This window comes from Scyliorhinus torazame, chromosome 21, assembly GCF_047496885.1.
Source record: "Scyliorhinus torazame isolate Kashiwa2021f chromosome 21, sScyTor2.1, whole genome shotgun sequence".
Classification (NCBI taxonomy): domain Eukaryota; kingdom Metazoa; phylum Chordata; class Chondrichthyes; order Carcharhiniformes; family Scyliorhinidae; genus Scyliorhinus; species Scyliorhinus torazame.
This window is the reverse complement of record NC_092727.1, coordinates 31,138,116-31,162,345: the sequence shown is the minus strand read 5'-3', so window position 1 is coordinate 31,162,345 and position 24,230 is coordinate 31,138,116. Positions and strand designations below refer to the sequence as shown.

The window sequence follows — 24,230 nt, the reverse complement described above, 5'->3', positions numbered from 1 at the left end:
CTCCCCCCTCCGCCCCCCCTCCCCCCCCCTCCCCCCCCCCGCCCCTCCGCCCCCCCTCCCCCCGCCCCCCCTCCGCCCCCCCTCCCCCGCCCCTCCGCCCCCCCTCCCTCCGCCCCCCCTCCGCCCCCCCTCCGCCCCCCTCCCCCCTCCGCCCCCCCTCCCCCCCCACCCCCTCCCCCCTCCGCCCCCCCTCGCCCCACCCCCCGTATCAACTCCCTGCTAAACAAAGCGCCCTCCAACCATCCCTCCAGCCCAATCTCTCACCCAAGACTAAATACAATCTTGTTTAAAACAGAACACAATTACAAACCACCGCCACATCCCTTGAGTCCAACTTCTTCTCTTTAATAAATGTCCAAACATCATCTAGCGACTCGAAATAGTGTCGATCTTCATGCGTTACCCACAGCCTTGATGGGTATAACACCCCAAACTTCACCCCCTTCTTAAAGAGGGTCGCCTTTGCCCGGTTGAACCCCGCACATCGCTTGGCCAGCTCTGGTCCCAGGTCCTGATAGATGCGCACCTCACTGTTCTCCCACTTGCTGCTCCATTCCTTCTTGGTCCACTGCAAGACGCGCTCCTTATCTGAAAAACGGTGAAACCGAACGATTCTTAAATTCTGCCTCCTGGTCCTGGCTCTCCAGCTCCTCCTGCATCTTCTTGTGGCGGTCATCTAGCACCTCCACCTTGAGCTCCAGTACAGTTATCTCGTCCACTTGGTTGGAGAGTTTTAACTCTATCTCCTAAATCGCTTTCCCCTGGGCCGCCTGCATCGCAACCATTTGGTCGATCGATGCTTTCATCGGGTCAAGCGTATCCCTTTTCAGCTCGGCAAGGCAATTTTTGAAAAACTCCATCTGCTGCTCCTTCGGCCAGTGAGACGCCGCTCCCTTGCCGTCTGCCATGCTTCGCCGCACTGCCAGCTCCACTCGCTTCCCTCTATCGGGACTAATTCATTTCACATGGCCACTTCTGGTCCAGCTATCCATACATGGGGGGGAGAATCCTCCTTACTATTGCTCACCCCACCGATTTATTTCATGAAGTCCACAAAAATCCGGGAAAAAAGGTCCGAAAGTCCGTTTCAGACGGGAGCTATCGAATGTGCCACCTACTCCTCCATGCCTGCCACCGGAAGTGCGCAACTAGGATTAATTATGTGTTTAAATTAACATTTGTTTTAACAAAAAGATACCTACTTGTCAGCATTAACACAGATAATAATAATCTTTATTGTAGGCTTACATTAACACTGCAATGAAGTTACTGTGAAAAGCCCCCAGTCGCCACATTCCAGCGCCTGTTCGGGTACACGGAGGGAGAATTCACAATGTCCAAATTATCTAATAGCACGTCTTTCGGGACTTGTGGGGCGAAACCGGAGCACCCGGAGGAAACCCACGCAGACACAGCGAGAACATGCAGACTCCGCACAGACAGTGACCCAAGCCGGGAATCAAACCTGGGACCCTGGCGCTGTGAAGCCATAGTGCTAATCACTATGCTACCGTGCTGCCCTCATGCGCACCTAAACCTATACGCACACACACACACACACACACATATGCGCATCTACATACATACACATAAGCACACCTGCACACATATGCACCCCGACACACACAGACGTGCACCTACATACACATATGTGCACCTGCACACATGCGCACCTGCACACATACACAGGCCCCAACACAGAATTATTAAGGAAAATAATTTCTTTTGGAATGCTTCTGTTGCTATTTAGACATGATAAGAACTATATTCTGTCCAAAAACACATATCCTATAAATGGTAAAGACGACCGAGCTTCACACATACAACAGCTCTAACCTATAGCTTTCACTTAACTAGTTTTTTTTCAATCCTTTTTCTCTAATCCTATTTAGAGCAATAACCTTTGCTGTATTCAAGTATGAATTACTTAAATTACAATTGAATACCCATGATTAGGTAACATTGGATTATGAAAATACAACAGGAAGGAATTGAGCCCTGTTCCAATACAAGATTGAAAATAGGAGGTACATTTACTTTGTCACACACCTGGGCAATGCATTCATAGATGACAGAATCGTTAATAATTTTACAACAAAATATCAATGGTTTCATGGCTTGCACGAGGTAAAACTATTGCTCATCTTACTGATATTAAAAGATAGATTTTCACGGATATATCAGTAAAATATGATTTACTTAACCATCATAAAACTTTGCTTAAATACGCGCTGTTTTCCGCTCCCAAAACCGTTTCTTTGTTCTTTAATTCATTTTTGTTTTTTGCACGTCATAGCAGACCTGCAGTTTACTTACTTGTCTATTTTGCTTCCCTTGCTGCCCTAGATTTCCTTTTTTGCCTGATTCTAAAGGAATATTTATACTCACCATTTGTGCTCAGAGTAGATATGCAGCTTTTGTTAAAGATGTAGTTCTTGCGCAAGATAAAATCAGATGACCCCCCATCCCAAATGTATTAAACAGTAAAGTAACTTGGAATAATACAACCTTGCACTATATATTTTTACAATTGTCATTAATCTTAGGCCAGGTTCCCCCAGTAACTGAAAATAAAATATAGTCTGTAAACAATTATATAAATAATGCTTTCACATAGTATTCTTTGTTCATTGATAATCAGGCGAGATAGCTTCTGTAAAGAAACGCTTCAGATAGTTTCTCCCAATGAACAAGATAGATTAATTATTAACTTTTAAAAAGAATCTGGGGCCAAGCAGATTTATTTTTTAAAAACGGCCTGTAAAGTTTGTTTTAAATGCTAATCTAACACAAATTTGAGCAAATGTGTGTGCGTGTGTAAGTTGAATGGTCATATGCTGTCCCTGAGACACCGGTCATAAATCAACCGCTATAGAGGCAATTACATAAAATTAAATCAGCCTATTGCATGCCATGACAGAATTAAAGAAGCCATAAAGCTTTCAATTTTGTTGCAGACTACACAACAAAGAAAGATTATCACAAATGCACATTACAATCATTGTTGTATAACCACATGCAAAAGTGTAATATATGCAAGGCAAATGGGACTACAAAGTGTTGCCATATTTCATTCTGACAGGAAAATCTAAGATGAACATTGACAAATGGATTCTCCATTGAGACAGAAGGGATTTTAAAAAATGGAATAAAACGTTGTGCCTTAATTAGAAAATGGTTTCTTATTGCGGGTGGATCTAAGCAAGAGGGTGAAAGGTAACTTCAGAAAATAGTCCCGCTTGAATGACTAACTAACTCAGTATCAATCATGAATTGAGACTGCATAGTGGGCTATTCTTTTCTGACTACATTGAATTTCAAACGTACTGATGAAAACAAGTTGCTTGAATTAAAATAAAGTGGGGGAAAAAAAACAAGTTGCCTACAAAATCTATTAGGCTGTATATTAATTCCCATTCAACTAGTCTGATATAGCATAACCTATGTAATAAAGGTAAAGGTAAAGTCGCCATAGTCCCATAGGCTGCTTTCCCCTTTGAGGGCGAGGGGGTGGTGGATTAACCCGAGTATCACCACACCTCAGGCGAGAGGCAAGGTTGAGAAGGCAGACCTTCATGAATAAACTTAGCTAGTATGGGAATTGAACCCATGCTGCTAGCCTCACTCTGCATCACAAGCCGGCTGTCTAGCCAACTAAGCTAAACCTATGCAATAACAATAAAACAATTGTAATTGATGGTGTATCAGCTGTAGCTCAGTTGGAAGCACCCTCACCCTTGAGCCTGAACGTTGTTTGTTCAAGGTCCACATCAGGACTTGAGAGCAATAATCTAAGCTGACCCTCCAGCAGTAGTATTGAAGGAGTGCTACACTGTCAGAGATGTCCTCTCAGGTGGATGTAAAAGATTGCATGCCACTTTTCAGGAAAGAGAGTTATTCTTCCATTGTCCTGGACAATATTTATCCCTCAATCAATATCACAAAAACAGATTATTTGATCAAATTTTGTGTAAGCTTGCAAATTGGCTGCATCACGTCTTACAGCGTAACAGTGACTACAATTCCAGAAGAGAGTACGGCATTGATTGTAAAGTACTTTGGAACATCAGGTGAATATATTCAGGCCAATATATTATATAAATGCAAGTCTTTCTCTTATTTAATGAAAAGGAATGGCAATCCACCATACCCCAGAAAAAATATTTTTCAAAGATATTCTGCTTCTATTTTGAACTATTCAATTGAGCTATTCTTAACACAGCTTTTTTGAAACAATGCAATAGTGCAAGTGGATAAAAGGAAGAATTTAAAATAGTGACAGTGATAGAGACCGGCAGTGCAATGTAGCTGAATTAACCCCTACGGATACAGCTGATGCACCCTAAGAAGATATATTTAGGTTTGTACTGTCAGCTGATTAACTCCTTCAAGCTAGCTTTCTTCTGCATTTGTTTTTGTTTATTATGGACAGTGCTGGCAAGACTATATTTATTGCCATTTTATGACTGCCCTGAAAAGGTGCTCTTGGGGCCATTTCTTGAATCACTGCAGTCAGTGTTAGGGTGGTGTTAAGGAATTCTCGGAGAGTAACCCAAAAAGAATAAAAGCGTGGCGACATGTATCCAAGCCAGGATGGTTTGTCTACAATATTGCTGCCCTTGTCTTCTCTGTGTAACACGTGTCACAGGAGAATGTAGTTGTCGATCATGCATACAATAGCCCACAATGCAATAGATCGGCAGATGTTGAGACTGGCAGCAATGCCGTCCATCAAATGAACAGGTGTATTCTGGATGGTGGTTTGTTTTTTGAAAAAGTGCCTCCAGCAATATTGACTTTAAAATTTGAGCATTGTACTTTCCTAAAAATAGACCAATACAGCATTTCAAGATAAAACATTTTCAAGCCCAAATATGAAACGGCCGGAGCCGTTTCTGAGGCACAAAACGGGAACACAAATGTAAAATTCTGTGGAGCAATGCCCCACGTTTATCTGAAACATGTACAATGCCATTTTGGCTCATGCGATATTTAGCCATCCCCAAAAATCATGTTAGCCATGTGCAACAGACCTCTTTATATGCTAATGAGTGAGGGACATGATGCCCATAATGTCTCTGTCCAGTGTCAAGCATAGACTTTCAAAGTAATGCCAGATCTACAGCAGTATGCTTAAGAGGCATGAAGAAACACTTAATTCTAAGATTAAGTTGTTGATAACATATCATGTTCAATAACATTTTTTAATATTGGTCTTTAGGATTGTATGCATCAAACTTTTCAGTTGATAGCAATAAAAGAGCATCTGCTGACTAGTACACCAAACTGTTTCCTGGCCTTTTGGCTAAGATCAAGTGCAAGATCAAGCATGAGATCAGGTGTAATGCCTGTTCTTGTCCAGCTTGGATCTAGCATGTCTCTTTTGTGGGGACCATGAATTGGATTCAGTTTGAATTTGAATTGTTTTTTGGAGCAAAGCGATGGATTAGGGGCATGCCCCATCCACTCTGCATATTGGCTTTGTAACTCTGAGAAAGGAATAAAATAAAACATAAATACCAAACAACTGATGAATTCATTTTTAACTTTCAGTATGCCACAGGTAAAAAGATTCTTTCATTCTTGCATGTTACTTTATCAATGGCTGACCTAATAAGATGTCAGCAGCTATATTTTGTATGTCTGCTTATAATGAGCCAAATATGACAATGCATAAATTCACTGTTATACTTCGAGCTAAAATGATCACATAGATAACCAATTTTCACGTCTCTTGTTTCACACATACCCTTTTCTTTGTGGAATATTAATTTTGAAGGAAGCCTGATCAAAGCCATCAAAATACAGCAACAAAATTAAACTCTAACTGCACAATGAAATATCGATGACACGCAAGATAAATTTGCCCAATATGTACAACCCTCAGTTATCTCATCTCTGTTAAAATCAAATACTGTGTCTGACTAATGAGTAAATGTGCATCAAAAATATTTTGAATATATAACACTTTTAGTACTCTTTTAAAATAAGGACATGCAGCTCTTTAACTGGTTTCTGACCCAAAGGCCCATTCCCATCACAAGCGTATAAGGGAGATAACTTGCTTCAGATAGTTACAGAAATGTTGTATTCCAGTCACAAAATGCTGTGAAGGGCATCTCCCCAGGAGAACATAATTTTTTCTTCTAGGCCACTTGGCACTGGTATCTGAGGAATCTGAAGTTAGCATTCAAACTAATTTTTAGAAGCTATGCATAATAATGAAAGAACAGACAAAACCATGAGACCTGAACAAAAATAAAACAAAGGTGGGGAGATATTACACTCATTTTTAGAAAGTAATTTAGGAGTCTACTTTAAAAGTCAAGGATGATAGGGAGGCATAACCTTTTCACCATTCCCTCCAATTACCTGCAGACTTTGTATATTCAATTTATTGTCAGTGCAACTGGCCTTTTTGATAATAAGCTGCTCATTGCAGAGTGCAGTCAGGAAATGAAAACAATACAATCTAAAACTTACTTGGATCTTTTATATTGCAGTCGTTTTTTGAGAGAGGAAACACGAAAGTGGCAGCTCTGTTTTACAGCTGATGTATAGGGAATTGGCTCCGTCATCTCATTCTTTGTTTGAACCATCATTAATCAACCTGCCCAACTGCTGGACACAGCCAAATCGCTCTAAAATATACATTTTCAGTGCCGCTATAAATACAACAGGATATTGTATAAAAATCAGTTCTTCTGAAATAGTAGAAACCCTCTCAGTTTCAACATGGTGCAATTTCCTGCAAATTATATGGATGCCCTGGCTTGGAAAAAGCACAGGTGCTTTTGCAGGTACCTGTTTTCTGCTTCTGTGCTGTAGAATATCAGGCTCCATCAGTGACTGCCGAAGTACTTTCCTTCAATCATTTGAATCATACCCGATCTAGAGACTAAATAATTTTTTCTGCCTCAATTATCCACAATTACTCAACATTCAAAGCTTGATGTAGATGAGCAGGGAACCTGACCTTGGTACAGCAGTGGAAAGCCATTTGTTCTTGCAGAATCAAACTCAGGTTACAGCCTTTGAGCGCAGCTTCCTGTTGGCCCAATTGTGGATAAGTATTTTTTTTGCACTGCATTTTAATAACAGGCAGTGAGCAATGTTCTTTGAAAGACTCATAAGCTTAGTCAAGCCATCACACACTGTACACTCAGCCCCAAGAACAAAAGGTCCCTCTTAACAATTTACTGTTCTTTTCTATCAATTAAAGGGAAGCAGACATTTTCTTACAGGTATTCAAATGAATTCCAACAGTGATATTTAGGATTAGTAAAATAAATTCTCCAAATTAACATTAACTACCTCATAAAAGGCAAGATATTTAAACACAGACACAAATGCATAAATAACCTTTTGATTTTGGAAATACTAAACAAAAAGCTACAATAATCAGTTTTGTTTTGAAAAGGGAAAGGCAAAATATTCTAATTTCACAAGTAGGCTAAGCTGGACTCCATTCTCCAGAGTCAAACACATATGACAGCCAGTCATTCAATATGAAAACCAAAATGTTACATCTGGAATCAGCACAGTAAAAATAAAAATCTGCTGAGATCCAGGTTCACACGGTGGTTTCAGATGAATGAGGTTTGATTTGTCAAGATATCTTGCTTGAGAGATGGAAATTAGCCAAGAAAACCGCAAATAAAAACAGAGAGGGGGAAATTTCTACCCCCTCCCCCCACCCCCCGTGTTTATCGGAAGCAGGAGGCACCCTGCCTTTGGCCGGCGGTGGGATCTTTTGGTCCCGCCGCTGTCAATGGGGTTCGCCGTCAGCGGGACCAAAAAAGCATGGAGTCTAATTGTAGCTCAGGTCTGTTTGCTACTCATTTGCACCACCACACATGAATATCAGTTTCAGTGTAGTTTCTGAGGAGGCAACTTTAGTAGCCATTACTGAGTCCATAAAGGAGAGTCAAGAAGAAGATTCATTTCCAAGAGTATTTACAAGTAACAGTCCCAGTCGGGACTACTTTGCAGCTGGGCTTCTACTTGGGCCAACTTTTATGGCATTGAATTAATGAGCCTGGCAATGAGCCTTCGCCCCTCAGCGGAGGAGCACGTACTCCACAAGGTTCATGGGGGGATTAATCAGGTCGTCCCCGTGGATCTCGTGGAGGTTATAACCTCAAAGTCCTTAAGTTCCTCTGAGGAAGGGGCTGCAGGAGCATGTCAGCACCTCTTTCCGGCGACTGCACTGCCGATGGCTGTGAGACCGGGTTAGGGTGTAGCGTGTCAGGGAACTCCGTTTTCACGATGATCATCTGGGGTGTACCACAGTGGACTGATCCCTGGTAAGGTCGCTGTCGGAAGCCTCGGTTGCCATCTCGGAGTCAGGGTCTCCATCTTTCGCATCTTAGTGTCGGGACCCCTAGCGCCGACACCCCCAGGCCCCCATCTGCTGGGGCTATGTGGCTGGAAGATGGTTCTTCTGGTGGGATGTGTCCCAACTCTGGGTCCTTCTGATGTGATCAAGGTGCTTCTGCACCGTCCATTCACACATCTTCACTTGGTACAAGACAAGTCGGCTTGTTGAACCACTGTCCCTGGTACCCAACAGGTGCGTCACCGAAGTTTTGGTCGTACACCGCGCCCCTGGTTGGAAAGCCCTAGTCCGCGTCCACCTGCCATGGCGTTGCCTCTGCTGGTCCTGACCACGTTGCACTCTCCTGCCAATATCTTGGAATGTAAGCTGAGGCAGGTCCTGAGCCTCCGGCTCATCAGCAGTTCCGCTGGTGCTATGCCGGTCGCGGCATGCAGCATGGTCTACTATCTCAACAAAAATCGGATTAATCTTGTCTCCACAAATCTCTGGTCTGTTTATTCATCCCTTTCTTGAAGGTCTACACCGCTCACTCGGCCAGCCCATTCGAGGAAGGGTGATACGGAGCCATGCGGATATACCACACCCCATTTGCCTTCACAAAGCATTTAAACTCGCCACTGGTGAACGGAATGCCATTGTCTGTGACTAGCACCTCCGAGATGCCGTGGGTGCTGAAGGAGTTTCTCAACTGTAGCCTTCGACGATGTGGACGGCATCCGATGGACTTCCAGCCACAAGTAAAATAATTGAGCCTTGGAAGGGCCCGGTAAAATCGACGTGCAGGTGCACCCAAGACCTGCACGTCTATTCCCATGGATGCAACTGGGCAACTGGAGGTAGTTTCTGCTGTTCCTGGCATGTGTTATTTTTGTAAGGGCCCCGAAGAATCCAGCACGAGTTTTAAGGATACAAAATAATAACGTTTATTTACTATAACAATATATACATAACAGTAGCAGTAACTTCCCTTGCTAACTTCTGCTTCCTGCTGGTTCCTGGACTGGCCAGCTTATTTATAGTAGGAGTTTCTCCGCCCCCCTCATTGGGGAAGTTCATACTCCCATAGGATTGTGGGATAGTCATTAGTCCCCAGCCAATCGTCAGTAGGCAGGTTATAACATCCCCCCACCCCCCCAAAGTCCAAGGAATCCACCGTAGGCCCTGGCGAAGGAAGGTGTCAAACTCGTTTGGCCGCAGGCCGGACGCCATTTGCACGCGGCGCTGGATCTGGCGGCGTATAACGAGACGGAGACCGGCGCTTCCGTGATGAACGGCGCGGTTGTACATCCACGGCCTGTGGACCTGAGGATTCCCCCTCTGATTCATCCTGTGTCTCCATCTCGGAGTCAGAGTCTGCTGCCTCCGTCATGTCAGCGTCTCTATCCCCATTCGGTCCCGTCACGACCTGCGCAGGCTTCGAGTGAGGCATCAGTGGAAGATTTGGAGGACTGCCTTCCCTTGTTTCTGGTCTTTGCCGCTGTTGAACTGAGCTCCGGGGGCGGGGAATCTTTTGCGGGGATGATCTTCTGGACCGGACGTGGTCTACATGTTTTCGCTGGAGACGACCCTGGGCTTGCACTTGGTACGATATAGGGCCCGTTTGGCGAAAGATTACACCAGGAACCCATTGGGCACCACCAGCAAAATTCCGCACGAATACTGGGTCACCGGGCGCAAACTGCCGAAGCGGACGATGCCGAGACAATCCTGCCGTTCTTGTGTGCGGCGTACTTTTGCGCCAATGTCCGGGAAGACCATACTAAGGCGGGTGCGAAGTCTCCGGCCCATTAGGAGTTCTGCGGGAGCTACCCCAGTCACTGTATGGGGGGTGGTCCTGTACGTAAACAAAAACCGAGCAAGTCTCGTGTCCATTGATCCGGAAGACTGCTTCTTCAGGCCTCTTTTGAATGTTTGCACTGCACGCTCTGCCAACCCATTTGAAGCCGGGTGGTAAGAGGCAGTGCGGATATGGCAGATGCTGTTCATCTTTGTAAACCTAGCAAACTCCTCACTCGTGAATGGAGTGCCATTATCCGTGACCAGCACCTCGGGGAGGCCATGCGTACTAAATGATAAACGCATTTTTTCAATTGTTGCGCAGGACGTTGTCCCCTGCATCTTATGCACCTCCAGCCATTTGGACTGGGCGTCAATTAGCAGAAGGAACATGGAACTGTGGCATCTGGCTTCATTACTGGTACAATTGGTGCTGCTCAGTCAGCAAAACGGACGGGCCTGATAATACCCAAACTCTCCAAACGAGTGAGCTCCCCTTCTACCTTCTCGAGCAAAGCGTAAGGCACTGGGCGCGCCCGGAAATAGCGCGGCGTGGCTCCTGGTTCAACTTGGATACGGGCTACGGCCCCTTTTATTTTCCCCAAACCAGGCTGGAATACCTCTGGGTATCGTCCTAGCACCTCAGTCAACCCTCCAGAAACTGTTTGGAGGATGTGCTGCCATTGCAACCACAAATGGCGCAACCAGTCCCAACCCAACAGGCTGGGCCCATGGCCACGCACTACGATAAGTGGGAAACGCCCCTCCTGGCGTCCATAGACAACAGGGGTCATTGTAGTTCCTGCAATGTCCAGTGGTTCCCCCGTGTAGGTGGCCAACCTGGCCTGTGAGTCAGTTAATGTAAGGGTCTATATACCCTGCTTGATGCGGTTGAATGTCCTCTGGGCGATCACGGAGACCGCTGCGCCAGTATCCAACTCCATCTCCAGCGGGTGGCCATTGACCCGTACTGTAACCTTAATGGGGGCCACACGGGGAGCTGCCACACAATACAGCTGCAGGCAGTCGTCCTCCGTCTCCACGTCCTCGGGAGTGGTCGCCGCAGGTTCATCCACATGGAAGGTACGGCCTCTGTGCTGGTCCCAGTTACGGCCCCTGGGCTGGTCCCAGTTTCGGTCGGAACGACGACGCCTCTGGCGTCCCCAGGACCGCCGTCCGCGACGGGGTCGGCGCCTACAAGTCTGACACGGACATGGCTCCTCATCCATTGGCTCTGGAGAAGGCTCCCTTTGGGGAGGAATGTCCGATGGCCACTGGCGTCGGTCTGGTCGTTGCCTCGCCCAAGGTACCGCAGGAGTGCGGGGGGACGTTTTTGGGCGGAAAGGGTTGCGCCCCAAGGCATGCACTTCCATTCCCTGTAGCTCCTGTACTCCTCGCTCTGCGCTCTCTAGGGACAAGGCTATTTGTATTGCCTGTTGAAAAGTCAATGTTGGCTCCGCTAACAACTTTCTCTGGGTGGCCGCATTGTTAATACCGCAAACCAAACGGTCGCGTAACATTTCTGACACGGTCTCACCATAGTCACAGTATTCTGCAATCCCGTGTAGCCTGGATAAAAAAAATCGGCAAGGGATTCTCCAGGGGTCCTCTCAGCGGTATTAAACTGGTAACGCTGGACTATCGTGGACGGGGGTTGGTGTTGCCTCACTATATTCACAAGTTCGTCAAACGTTTTGGTGTCCGGCGCAGCTGGGTACGTAAGGCTCCTAATCACCCCAAACGTATGCGGGCCGCAGGCGGTGAGCAATATGACCACCTGGCGCTCGTTTTCAGTGATATTTGTTTGCCCGGAAATAGTAACGCATCCGTTGTGTGTACTGGTTACAGCTTTCCAGCGCAGCATCAAAAACATCCAAACGTCCGTACAGAGGCATGGTATAATAGAAAACAACTTCCAACCTGTATCCAACAAAAATCCAGGGAGGTGGCTTCAGCAGTGTAGACAGCTATTCGCTTTTACCTTCGTCGCCAGTTTTGTAAGGGCCCCGAAGAATCCAGCACGAGTTTTAAGGATACAAAATAATAACGTTTATTTACTATAACAATATATACATAACAGTAGCAGTAACTTCCCTTGCTACCTTCTCCTTCCTGCTGGTTCCTGGACTGGCCAGCTTATTTATAGTAGGAGTTTCTCCGCCCCCCTCATTGGGGAAGTTCATACTCCCATAGGATTGTGGGATAGTCATTAGTCCCCAGCCAATCGTCAGTAGGCAGGTTATAACAGTTATATTATTGATCAGTTGCTTGATCGCGCCATCCAGGCCTGGCCACTACCATCCAGGCCTGGCCACTACACATAGCTTCTGGCCAGCATCTTCATTTTCGACATAACTGGGTGTCCGTTGTGCAGATCCTGGAGAATAGTCGGGTCTGCCCTGGCTTGGGACCACGACACAAGCCACCCATCGGAGGATGCCGTCTTCTATGCTGAGCTCCTGCATCTCGGCTTCAAAGGCCTATAGTGCTTAGGGCAACTTCTTTTGCTGTCCACCGTGTAAGACAATGTGGTGCACTTTCACCAAGGGTGGATCCTTTTGAGTCCAGTGTCGCATATCTGGGCAGTAAGTGACCAGCAACGTGTTCATCAAGTTAAGCATCAAACTCGTACACTTCTTGCATCAGGGCCCATCGTGTATCCAGGCGGACGTTATTGTCAGGATCGCCTAGTCTTCTTTAAAAAGTCCTAGCAATGGCTTGTGATCCGTCACAATGGTGAATTGACGCCTATGCATGTACTGATGCAACTTCTTCACCGTATTATGGGCCAGGGTTTAGAAAACTCCAAAGTATATCATGGAGTTCACCTGACTCACGACTACCTACTTTACAGGCTTGGTACAATTCACACCTCTTTAACCTGGGGTTACCCCATCTCTGGATCTGTAAAGATTTAATCACCTGCTAATGGTCGCATTCCAAGCATTGTTTGGCATCTTTGAATTTGTCTATATATGTGTTTCTGGAACAGACCTCTTCATTCACCTGAGGAAGGAGCAGCGCTCCGAAAGCTAGTGACATCGAAACAAACCTGTTGAACTTTAACCTGGTGTTGTAAGACTTCGTACTGTACTTTACAGGTGTGATGCAACAGAGATCTAAAGTACTTTTAAAACAAAACCATGTTTATTTATGAATCCAGTTAACACTTTAGAAACACACAGTAAACATCTTAACAACTATCAACACCAATAATCCCTACAGATACAATATTCTATAAGTAACCCTTCATTTTTTCTTTTTTTTTCCTTTATAAATTTGGAGTACCCAATTAATTTTTTCCAATTAGCGTGGCCAATCCACCTAGCCTGCACATCTTTGGGTTGTGGGGGCGAAATCCACGCAAACACGCGGAGAATGTGCAAACTCCACATGGACAGTGACCCAGAGCCGGGATCGAACCTGGGACCTCGGCGCCGTGAGGCAGCAGGGCTAACCCACTGCGCCACCGTGCTGCCCTTGAAACCCTTCGTAACTTTCCTAACAACATCCATAAGTCCAAAAGACCCTTTTTACAGAAAGACAGCAGGTTTAAATTCTCTAGAGAAACAGATATTACTTTGAAATCACCCAAATGAACATTCTTTAGCTTGTAGCGATATCCATACACATCTGCTTGCTTTCACTGCAGCTTTCCACTCTGAAAATGAAACTAAACCACATAGAAACACACCAGCTTTTTGCTCAAAGCTAAAGTAAAAGCAGAGTCGCAGCTCAGCTCCACCCACACAGACATCACTGCAGCTATTTGATAAACATCCATTTCTTAAATGACAAGCGCGAATACCATAGCCAGCCCTTTTTCAATTTGGGCATATTAGCACTCTGCAGCAGCCAAAGTCCTTGATACGTATGCTATCGACCTTTCTTTTTCATCAGCCAAGCAGTGGAACAACACAGTTCTGATTCCCTAAGGTGAGCTGTCACACATCACCGAAAGAGGATTAGAGGGGTCGGAATGAGTCAATAACCCTGACAACGTTAGCTGCTGCTTTACCCTGACGAATGCCTCTTTCTAATGTGCTCTTGATGATGCTTCAGCAATGTGTGCAGTGGGGTGAGCATGGTCGCTAAGCAAGGAATAAATATCCAGTCGTAGTTTGAGAGATCTAAGAATGACCTTTCTCCGTCACGTTTTATGGAGTGGGGGGTTGTCTTATCCACCACACCTTTTCCTCAACTGGGTGTAGTCCATTCCGATCCACACAATACCCCAAGTATGCAACTTCCTTGGTGTAGAAAACAGACTCTTCCTCTTCAGGCGGAACCTGTCTCAGTAAACCGGCGGAGGACTTCCTCCAGGTTGGTCAAGTGCTCCCTTTCCATGGCACCGGTGACCAGGACGTTGTCCAAGTAGAACGTCACATGCGGTAGCCCTTTCAGGATGTTCTCCATAACGTGCTGAAAAATTGCGCATGCCGATAACACTCTAAACGGCAATCTTGTGTATTCATAGAGGCCTCTGCGGGTATTAATGGTTACCTGACATCCAAAATCGGCATCCAGTTCCAGCTGGAGATAGGCGTGACTCATATCGAACTTGGAAAATGAATGACCCCAGCCAGCTTTGTGAATAGGTCTTCTATCCGCGGCATTGGGTTCATGTCCAGACAGGAGGCCTTGTTTACGGTCAACTTATAATCTCCACCCAGGCATACGGTTTTGTCAGGTTTCAGTGCCGGGACTACTGGCGCTGCCCAATCAGCAAACCACACTATTTAAAGAACAAAGAACAATACAGCACAGGAACAGGCCCTTCGAACCTCCAAGCCTGCACCGATCAGGTGTCCTATCGAGACCAACCGCCTGTATCCTTTTATACCCCGTTTGTTCATGTGCCTATCCGCCACCGCCCCCTCTGTGTAAAAATACTTCCCCCGCACATCTCCACTGAACCTATCCCCCCTCACCTTGAACTTGTGCCCTCTTGTAATTTTCAATTCTGCCTGGGAAAAAGCCTCCAACTGTTCACCCTATCTATACCCCTAATAATTTTAGAAACTTCTATCAGTTCGCCTCTCAGCCTCCGTCTCTCTAGGGAGAATAATCACAATTTATTCAATCTCTCCTCATAGCTAATACCCTCCTTCTGGTAGTGCAGTGACCAGAATTGGACATAGTATTCCAAATGTGGCCGAACCAACATTCAATTTAACTGCAACATAATTTTCGAGCTTTTATACTCGATACCCCGTCCTATGAAGGCAAGCATGCCCTACGCTTTCTTTACCACCATTGCCACCTGTGCTGCCACTTTTCAGGATCTGTGGACCTGAACGCCCAGACCTCTCTATGTCTCTATGCTTCTGATGGCACTGCCATTTATTTTATAAGTCTTGTGTAGTAACATTTAAAAGATGGAACGAAAGGTAGAGGCCTATAACATTATTTGGCATTATTATGGATCTCTGAAGAATTATTGACTTGATTTCTTAACAGGATAGAACATTAGCACTGTGCATTGGAAAATTATCTCCATTAATGTTTTGTCATTAGAAGTATAATCGGAGATCAAGAAAGAAAGACATTGCACCTCTCTAGCACTGGACTACTTTCAAAGCGACAAAAAGTTTCACCAGCATCAAAGCTCACAGCACAATGTCCACAAAAAGAAACAAGGTAACCATTAGCACATGAGTATCGACGGTCATGACCCTGGAGCAATCAATTGCACAAACACTGAATCTGGAGCCAAAAGTCTGCAAAATTATTTTCCAATTGGCATCTAATGGGAAATTATTCTGCATAAGAAGCATGAGGGAAGATACAGGCAACAGTGTGAATTTCACCAAGAAAATAACTGAAGCCTCACTAATACTTGGTACAAATCAAATGACATTCAAGGATGCTAATAATAATAATCTCTATTATTGTCACAAGTAGGCTTACATTAACACTGCAATTAAGTCACTGTGAAAAGCCCCTAGTCGCCACATTCCGGCGCCTGTTCGGGTACACAGAGTGAGAATACAGAATGTCCAAATCACCTAACAGCACGTCTTTTGGGACTTGCAGGAGGAAACCGGAGCACCTTAATACTGTAGGTTTCACTTTTCTGAGTAAAATATAATCTCTATGTGGTGTCTATAGCATGCAAACAAAAAAACATCTTAAATTTAACAAGATTCTCTTTTGTTCTTTCATCTTTTAAATCTTAAAAACTATCCAAAAGCCTATTAGTGAAATACACTTTAAAAATTCAGGCCAATATCAAATAACTGCTCAACATATTTTGAATTAACAAGGTAACGATTAGTCAACTGTGTTATGTCATTTGGTTATGGCACAATAAGGGATCACTCAAAGCACTTGAAGCATTAAACAACAAGGAAACAATGTAGTATGCTTTCATAGGGTAAAACAATACACAGCTCAATGACAGACTGTTGGAACACTTCATTCTCAGAGATTTTCCCAAGACAAAAAGGGCACTGCAGTACTTTATTTTACTTCGTGATGCAAATACAATAATATTAAGTCAGTAGGAGTGTTGGTTTTTCTAGTTTGTCTTTTTCAGTAACAAAATATGAACTGTTACTTCAGCAATGCATTGACCATTTGCCAGCATTCTTGAAGGGCTACCTCAATTCTTTCAATAGTCATTTGAAATGGTTATTACATTTAATAGATACGAAGATTTTCGATATTAGGACTTTTGTTTCTATTTTGAACCATGCACAAAAAGAAAGAGGATGGGAGGAACATCTGATACATAAAAGCTGTTAGCAGCTTTAAATCCACATATGCCAACTGGGTCCAGTGAGAGTGCCTACTTTAAATATAGTAATTCTGAATACAGAGGAAAGTTGTTTGAAAGCTGTGGAAGGTCTCCATTACATATTATGTTCTGGTTGAAGTAGATCTTGTGCCAATTTTGCTCCACATGCATCCATTAATCTTTCCCTCACTTGCCTTTGGGCCACTGCAACATCGTCAGCAGCCAGATAAAGAACAAAGAACGATACAGCACAGGAACAGGCCCTTCGGCCCGCCAAGCCTGAACCGGTCATGATACCAACCTTGGCCAAAAACCCTCAGCACTGCCTTGTGCTGTATCCCTCTATTACCATCCTATCCATGTGTTTGTCAAGGTGCCTTTTGAATGCTATTAATCTATCTGCTTCCACAACATCCCCTGGCAACGCATTCCAAGCACTCACCACCCTCTGTGTAAAAAAGTTGCCTTGCACAGCTCCTCTAAACTCTGCCCCACAGAACTTAAACCTATGCCCCCTGGTGACTGACCCTTCAACCAGGGAAAGAATGCGTGCCCATCCATTCTATCTATGCCCCATATAATCTTTTTTAAAAATAAATTTAGAGTACCCAATTCATTTTTTCCAATTAAGGGGCAATTTAGCATGGCCAATCCATCTATCCTGCACATCTTTGGGTTGTGGGGGCGAAACCCACGCAAACATGGGGAGAATGTGCAAACTCCACATGGACAGTGACCCAGAGTCGGGATCGAACCTGGGACCTCGGCGCCGTGAGGCTGCAGGGCTAACCCACTGCGCCACCGTCCTGCCTTGCCCCATATAATCTTGTAGACCTCAGGTCACCTCTCAACCTCCATTGTTCTCATGAAAACAGTTAAGAGACTATTCAGCCTCTCTGCATAGATAACACCCTCCAGACCAGGCAACAACCTGGTAAACCTCCTCTGCAAAACCTCCACAACCTTCTGGTAGTGTGGCGACCAGATTTCGCAACCATCACTAGATCCAATACGAATTTGTTATATTTCTGATAGCATTTATGTGAAATTGTTCACTTAGCAGCCTTGTTACGAAGCACCTTTCCTAAAAATACAATACTAACATTCCTATGCTCTATTTTGTTTAATACAAAATGCATTTTCTTTTTTTTTTAAATTTAGAGCACCCAATTCTTTCTTTTTCCAATTTAGGGCCAATTTTAGCATGGCCAATCTCCCTAGCCTAGACGTCTTTGGATTGTGGGGTGAGACCCACGCATACACAGGGAGAACATGTAAACTCCACACAGACAATGACCTGGGGCCAGGATCGAACCTGGGTCCTCAGCGCCGTGAGGTAGTAATGCTAACCAGTGCACCATCGTGCCGCCCACACAAAATGCATTTTCAAGTGATCGTAAATGATTCTATGGAATTTCTGAGTAACAGAATGAGTTTTCAGGTCTCCTGTTCAACATTTATCCCTCAACCATCACCAAAAAGAGATCAACTTGTTCATATAATTTGCAGCTTACGGAATCCTGTTGTGTACAATTTTGTGTAAGATCCATCGACATCACAACAGTGCCTATAATTTTAACAATATTTAATTGCTGAAGGAATGGTTTGAAATGTCTTGAGGTGATGAAAAGCGCTATTTAAATACAAGATTTTGCTTATTTAATTGTACTCATTCAAGACCCTGAATGAAAAAGAAGAATCTTCACAGAATTATTATAGCACAGGAGGCGATTTGTCCTGTCAGTCATTTAAAAATAATTCTTCAGGATACAAAGAAATAATTTCCACCATCATCCCTCCTGCATAAAAAGTGTGTTTTAGCTGGATTTATAATTAATGGCTTTTGTCATCCTATACTTGAAAGCTATTTGCTTTGGGCAAGTTTCTCAAACAGAGGTTTTTAAAAATTATTTAATGGGCTACTGGTGTCGCTGACTAGACCAGTACTTATTGTCCATCCCTAATCGCTTGAGAAGTTGGTGGTGAGCCATCTTCTTGAACGGCTGCAGCCCATGGGTACTCCCACAGTGCTGATCCAAAGAAAATTCCAGGAATTTGACCCAGTAACATCAAGATGGTGTGCGGCTTTGAGGGAACTTACAGATTGTAGCGTTCCCATGTATCTGCTGCCCTTGTCCTTCTAGGTGGTAGAGGTCAGAAGTTTGAAAGGTGCTGTCAAGGAGCCTTGGCGAGTTGCTGCAGAGTCCATCTTGTGGATGGTACACACTGCTTCCACTGCGTGTCAGTAGTGGAGGGAGTGAATGTTGAAATGGACGGGGTGCCATTCAAGCAGGCTGCTTTTTGCTGGAATAGTGTTGAGCTTCTTAAGTGCTGTGGGAGCTGAACTCATCCAGACAAGTGGAGCATATCCCATAATACTCTTGACTTCTGCCTTGCAGATGGTGAACAGGCTTTGGGGAGTCAGTAGGTAAATTAATCACTGCAGAATTCAAAGCCGCTGGCCTGCTTTTATAGTCAGTTTTCAAATGGCTGATCCTGTTCAATTTCTGGTCAATGGTAACCCCCAGGATATTGATAATGGGGGATTCAGTGATCGTAATGCCATTGAATGTCATGGGGAAATGGCTGGATTCTCTCTTGTTGGAGATGGTTATTATCTGCCACTTGTGTGGCATGAATTACTTGTTACTTATGAGCCTAGTCCTGAACATTGTCCAGGTCCAGGTATTGCTGCCGATGAGCACAAACTGCTTTTGTATCTGAAGAGTTGCTGATCACTGCAATCATCAATGAACATCCCCATTTCTGACCTTATGATGGAGAGAAGATCATTGATGAATCAGCTGAAGATGGTTGGGCCCTGAGGAACTCTTGCCGTGATATCCCTCAGCAAGATGATTAATCTCCAACAACAGTCATTTCCTTTGTGCTAGGTATGACTCCAACCAGTGGACAGGTTTTCCCTTTGACTCCAGTTTTGCTGGGACTCATTGATATCACACAGTCAAACGCAGCCTTAATGTCAAAGATCATCACTCTGACCTCAACTTTAGTGTCCAGCTCTTTTGTCCATGTTTGAACCAAGGCTATAATGAAGTCAGGAGCTGAGTGGCCCTGGTGGAACCCAAACCTAGCATCAGTCAGTAGGTTACTTTAAGTGTTGCTTGATAACACTGTCGACGACACTTTTCATCACTTTGCTGATGATTGAGGGTAGACCGATGGGAGTGCAATTGGCCAGGTTAGATTTGTCCTGCTTTTTCTGGACAGGACATCCTGGACAATTTTCCATATTGTTGGTTATATGCCAGTGTTGTAGCTGTATTAGAACAGCATGGCTATAGGTGTGGCTAGTTCTGGAGTACAAGACATCATTACTATGGCCAGGATGTTGTCAGGCCAATTGACCGTTGCAGTATCCAATGCCTTCAGCCTGGAGTATAATGGTCTGGCACATGGGGCAGCACGGTAGCATTGTGGATAGTACAATTGCTTCACAGCTCCAGGGTCCCAGGTTCGATTCCGGCTTGGGTCACTGTCTGTGCGGAGTCTGCACATCCTCCCCCGTGTGTGCGTGGGTTCCCTCCGGGTGCTCCGGTTTCCTCCCACAGTCCAAAGATGTGCAGGTTAGGTGGATTGGCCATGATAAATTGCCCTTAGTGTCCAAAATTGCCCTTAGTGTTGGGTGGGGTTACTGGGTTATGGGGATAGGGTGGAGGTGTTGACCTTGGGTAGGGTGCTCTTTCCAAGAGCCGGTGCAGACTCGATGGGCTGAATGGCCTCCTTCTGCACTGTAAATTCTATGATAATCTATGATGATGTAAGGTTACTGTGAGACTAAGTACAGTCCTGCTACACAGTGATATAAGAAAACACATGACCTGCACCAAGGGGTCAGTCTAGTTTCACACAGGCAAAATGCACAAACTAACATGGGGACAGCTCAGAGCTTGAACTCTTTGCTGGATATATGTATATAGTTCTTGTAGTTAATAAATACATAATTAAGACAATGAGAACGTCATTAAGACCTACTAAACAGTATCCAACACCTCACAACAGTGAATGGACAAACCTAAAACCTTGCAAAAAATGCAGAGAAAAACTAAAATCCTGCAAGCCTAAAGAAAACTTCGAAGCGGCAAACTGACCTGATGAAAAACTTGAGAAGCAGATGCCAAGAAGAAAATCAATAGGGAAAGGTTACAAAGAAGGACTTGGAAGCTGAAGGTAGAAATTTTAAATTCCTCACTGCAACAAACTTAAGTGTAGAGTCAGCAGACCCAGCAAAGACAAGATAACATTGTTTAATTCTAGAATAAAGAAAGTCCGGAGAAACATTTAAATAGTTCACTGGTCAGACCGTTAAAAAATTCCATTGAGAAAAACAGATTCCCAAATCTGTACCCCAACACGTAGTGTCTAAGCCCGCTCTGAAAAGTAGCTAATAAATACATACTGTTAACCTACTTAAAACTATGAGAACTCCATTAAAACCGACTGAACGGTATCCAAGAATCTACAACACGGCCGTTTCTAGACATCACATGGAGTGAATCAAATTGGCAAAAGACTGGCAACTGTGATGCTGGGCAACCCAGGAGTTGGATGGATAATCCACGCAGTACTTTGGTCTTTTGCATTGACATGCGAAGCTTCCCCCATCATCGAGGATCGGGATATTTGTGGAGCCTCCTCCTCCAGTTAGTTGTTTTAATTGTCCAGCACCATTCACAAGTAATAGAGACATGACAGGCATAGAGATATAATAAACCCCACACATTACTTTCAGATAGTAATCCATTCTCTTGAGTGCCTCTATTGAACCATCCTCCACCTCACTTTGAGGCAGTGAATTCTAGATCCCAAGCACTCATTCCATGAAAAAAATTAGCGTTGTTTCCATTCCTTCTTTTACAAATTACGTTATATATGTGCCCTCTTGTTATCGATCCTATCACCAATGGACACAGTTCCCAATCTACTCTGTCCCGTACAATTTTGGATACCACCAGGGAAGGATTCCCGGTGGGCTTTGATAAAAGGTTTGCTGAAGCACTGGCCCTGCACCTGCAGGAGATGTTCAATGATTCGCTGCCAGGAGGGGCCCTGCCACCCACGCTGGCACAGGCCTAAATATCGCTGATCCCAAAAAAAGACAGGCACAAAGGGGTGCAGGTCATACAGACCCATCTCACTCCTCAACACTGATGCTGAAGTCCTGGCAAGACAAGACCAGATTTGTCAAGGGCAGATAGCTAACAGCAAACGTCAGATGCCTGCTGAACATGTTTATGAACCTACCCGGGAAGGATACACCAGATATGATCATCTCCCTGGATGTAGAGATGCAGCCATTGGACTGGGGTGGGCACAGTAAAAAGTCTTACAACACCAGGTTAAAGTCCAACAAGTTTGTTTCGAAACACTAGCTTTCGGAGCGCGGCTCCTTCCTCAGGTGAATCACCGATTGTAAGACTTCTTACTATCTCCCTGGACACAGAGAAGGCCTTCAATAGAATCGAATGGAGGTATGGGAATGGTTTGGGTTTGGGCCAGGGTTCACCTCGTAGGTAAAACTACTGCGCAGTGTTCTCATGGCAAGCGTAAGGAAAAACAACATCAGCTACGAATACTTCACCTGCACAGAAACACGAGGCAGGATGCCCACTGCCCCTGCTAATTGCCCTGGCAATCGAGCCACTGGCTATCTCGTTCAGGTCATCAAAGGGATGGAAGGGCTTACAAAGAGGAAACAGAGAGCACAGAATCTCACTCTATGCAGATAGCTTACTCCTCGACGTCTCAAACCCCCTAGCCAACATGGAAGGAATAATAGAACTCCTGAGGGAGTTTGCAGCCTTCTCAAGTTACAAACGTAGCCTGAGCAAAAACAAAATCTTCCCGGTGAACCCCAGGGGGGCGGATCAGAGCTGGACAAGCTGCCGTTCAAGCTGGCCCAAAACAAATTCCGATACCTGGGGATCCAGATAGCCCACGACTGGACACGGGTGGTGGAAGAGATTAAGAGGGATCTGCGGAGGTGGGACTCGCTACTGCTCCTCCTGGTGCAAATAATAAAAATGAACGTGCTGCCAAGATTCCTCTTCCTATTCAGATCCATCCCAAGCTTCATCCCCAAGGCTTCTGCACCAAGGTAAATAGACTAATTATGGCGGTTGTGTGGGCGGGAAAAAACCCCACAAGATCCGTAAAAACATCTTGCAAAGGAGGAGGACTGTGGGGGGCCTGGTGCTCCGGAATCACCTATTCTAACTCTGGGCAGCGAACACAGAAAGGATGCGAAGGTGGGTAAAAGAAGTGAAGATGGAATAGGTTTGAATGGAGGAGGCATCCTGTACGGGGACATCCCTCCGAGTACAGGTGAGGACCCCACTCCCAGTTCCCCCAGCCAAGTACTGGAGAAACCACCACTTTAATCTTGGTGCACTATGGTCCCCTTATGCAAAAACCATAAATTAATTCCAGCAACAATAGATGCCTCCTTTAAAATGTGGAGACAGGACGAAGGGGTATTGACAGGACGGGACCTCTATGTAGACTGTAGAGAAGGCAACCTGCGGGAACTAACAGAAAAGCTCCAGCTCCCGAAAGGGAGCAAGCTTCGAAAGCTGCAACTGGAGAAATTCCTCCGCATGGAGACCGCAACATTCCCCCAGCTACCCGGACACACCCTACTGGACAGACTGCTCGCACCACGTGAGTTAGGGGATGGTAACTGCGCCGAAATGTATGGATGACTGCTAGTGGAGATATGGCCTCCTGCCGCTGGATGAGACACAGGAAAAGTGAGAGGAGGAGCAGGGAATGGAGATAGAGGGAGGACTCTGGATCGAAGCACTACATAGGGCGATCTCCACCTGATGCACAGGGCTGAGCCTACTGCACAGAGCTCACCTGGCCAACCACACCCATGTGTACGGAGTCTGTCCCTGGTACTGGACTGCCTTTTTTGAAGCCATAGATCAAAGCATCCCTTCAGTGCAGAAGGAGGCTCTTTGGCCATCTAGTCTTCACCGACCCCTGGAAGGAGCACCCTACTTAAACCCATGCCTCCATCCTATCCCCGTAACCCAATAACCCTTCCTAATGTTTGGACACTAAGGGGCACTTTAGCATGGCCAATCCACCTAACCTGCACACTTTTGGATTGTGGGAGGAAACTGGAGGAACCCACGCAGTCACGGGGTAAAAAGTGCAAACTCCACGCAGACAGTCTCCTGAGGACGGAACTGAACCCAGGTCCCTGGAGCTGTGAGGCAACAATGCTAACTACTATGCCATGTCCAGGGTTGTGAAAGTGAGGGTAGAGGCCTGCCTGCTGGTGACAGTCTTCGGGGTATCGGAACAGCCAGAGCTCGCAGATACCCTAGCCTTTGCTTCCCTTATCGCCCA

The 24,230-nt window shown here is 45.2% G+C and overlaps 1 protein-coding gene and 1 pseudogene across 7 annotated transcripts in view; one reads left to right on the top strand and one right to left on the bottom strand.

Annotated features, from left to right (window-relative positions):
• The window catches only part of gramd1ba (GRAM domain containing 1Ba), a 1,045,225-nt gene that overhangs the window by 511,989 nt on the left and 509,006 nt on the right, over positions 1-24,230 (bottom strand). The window lies entirely within an intron of this gene.
• On the top strand, positions 5,286-5,514 carry LOC140398759 (U2 spliceosomal RNA; annotated as a pseudogene).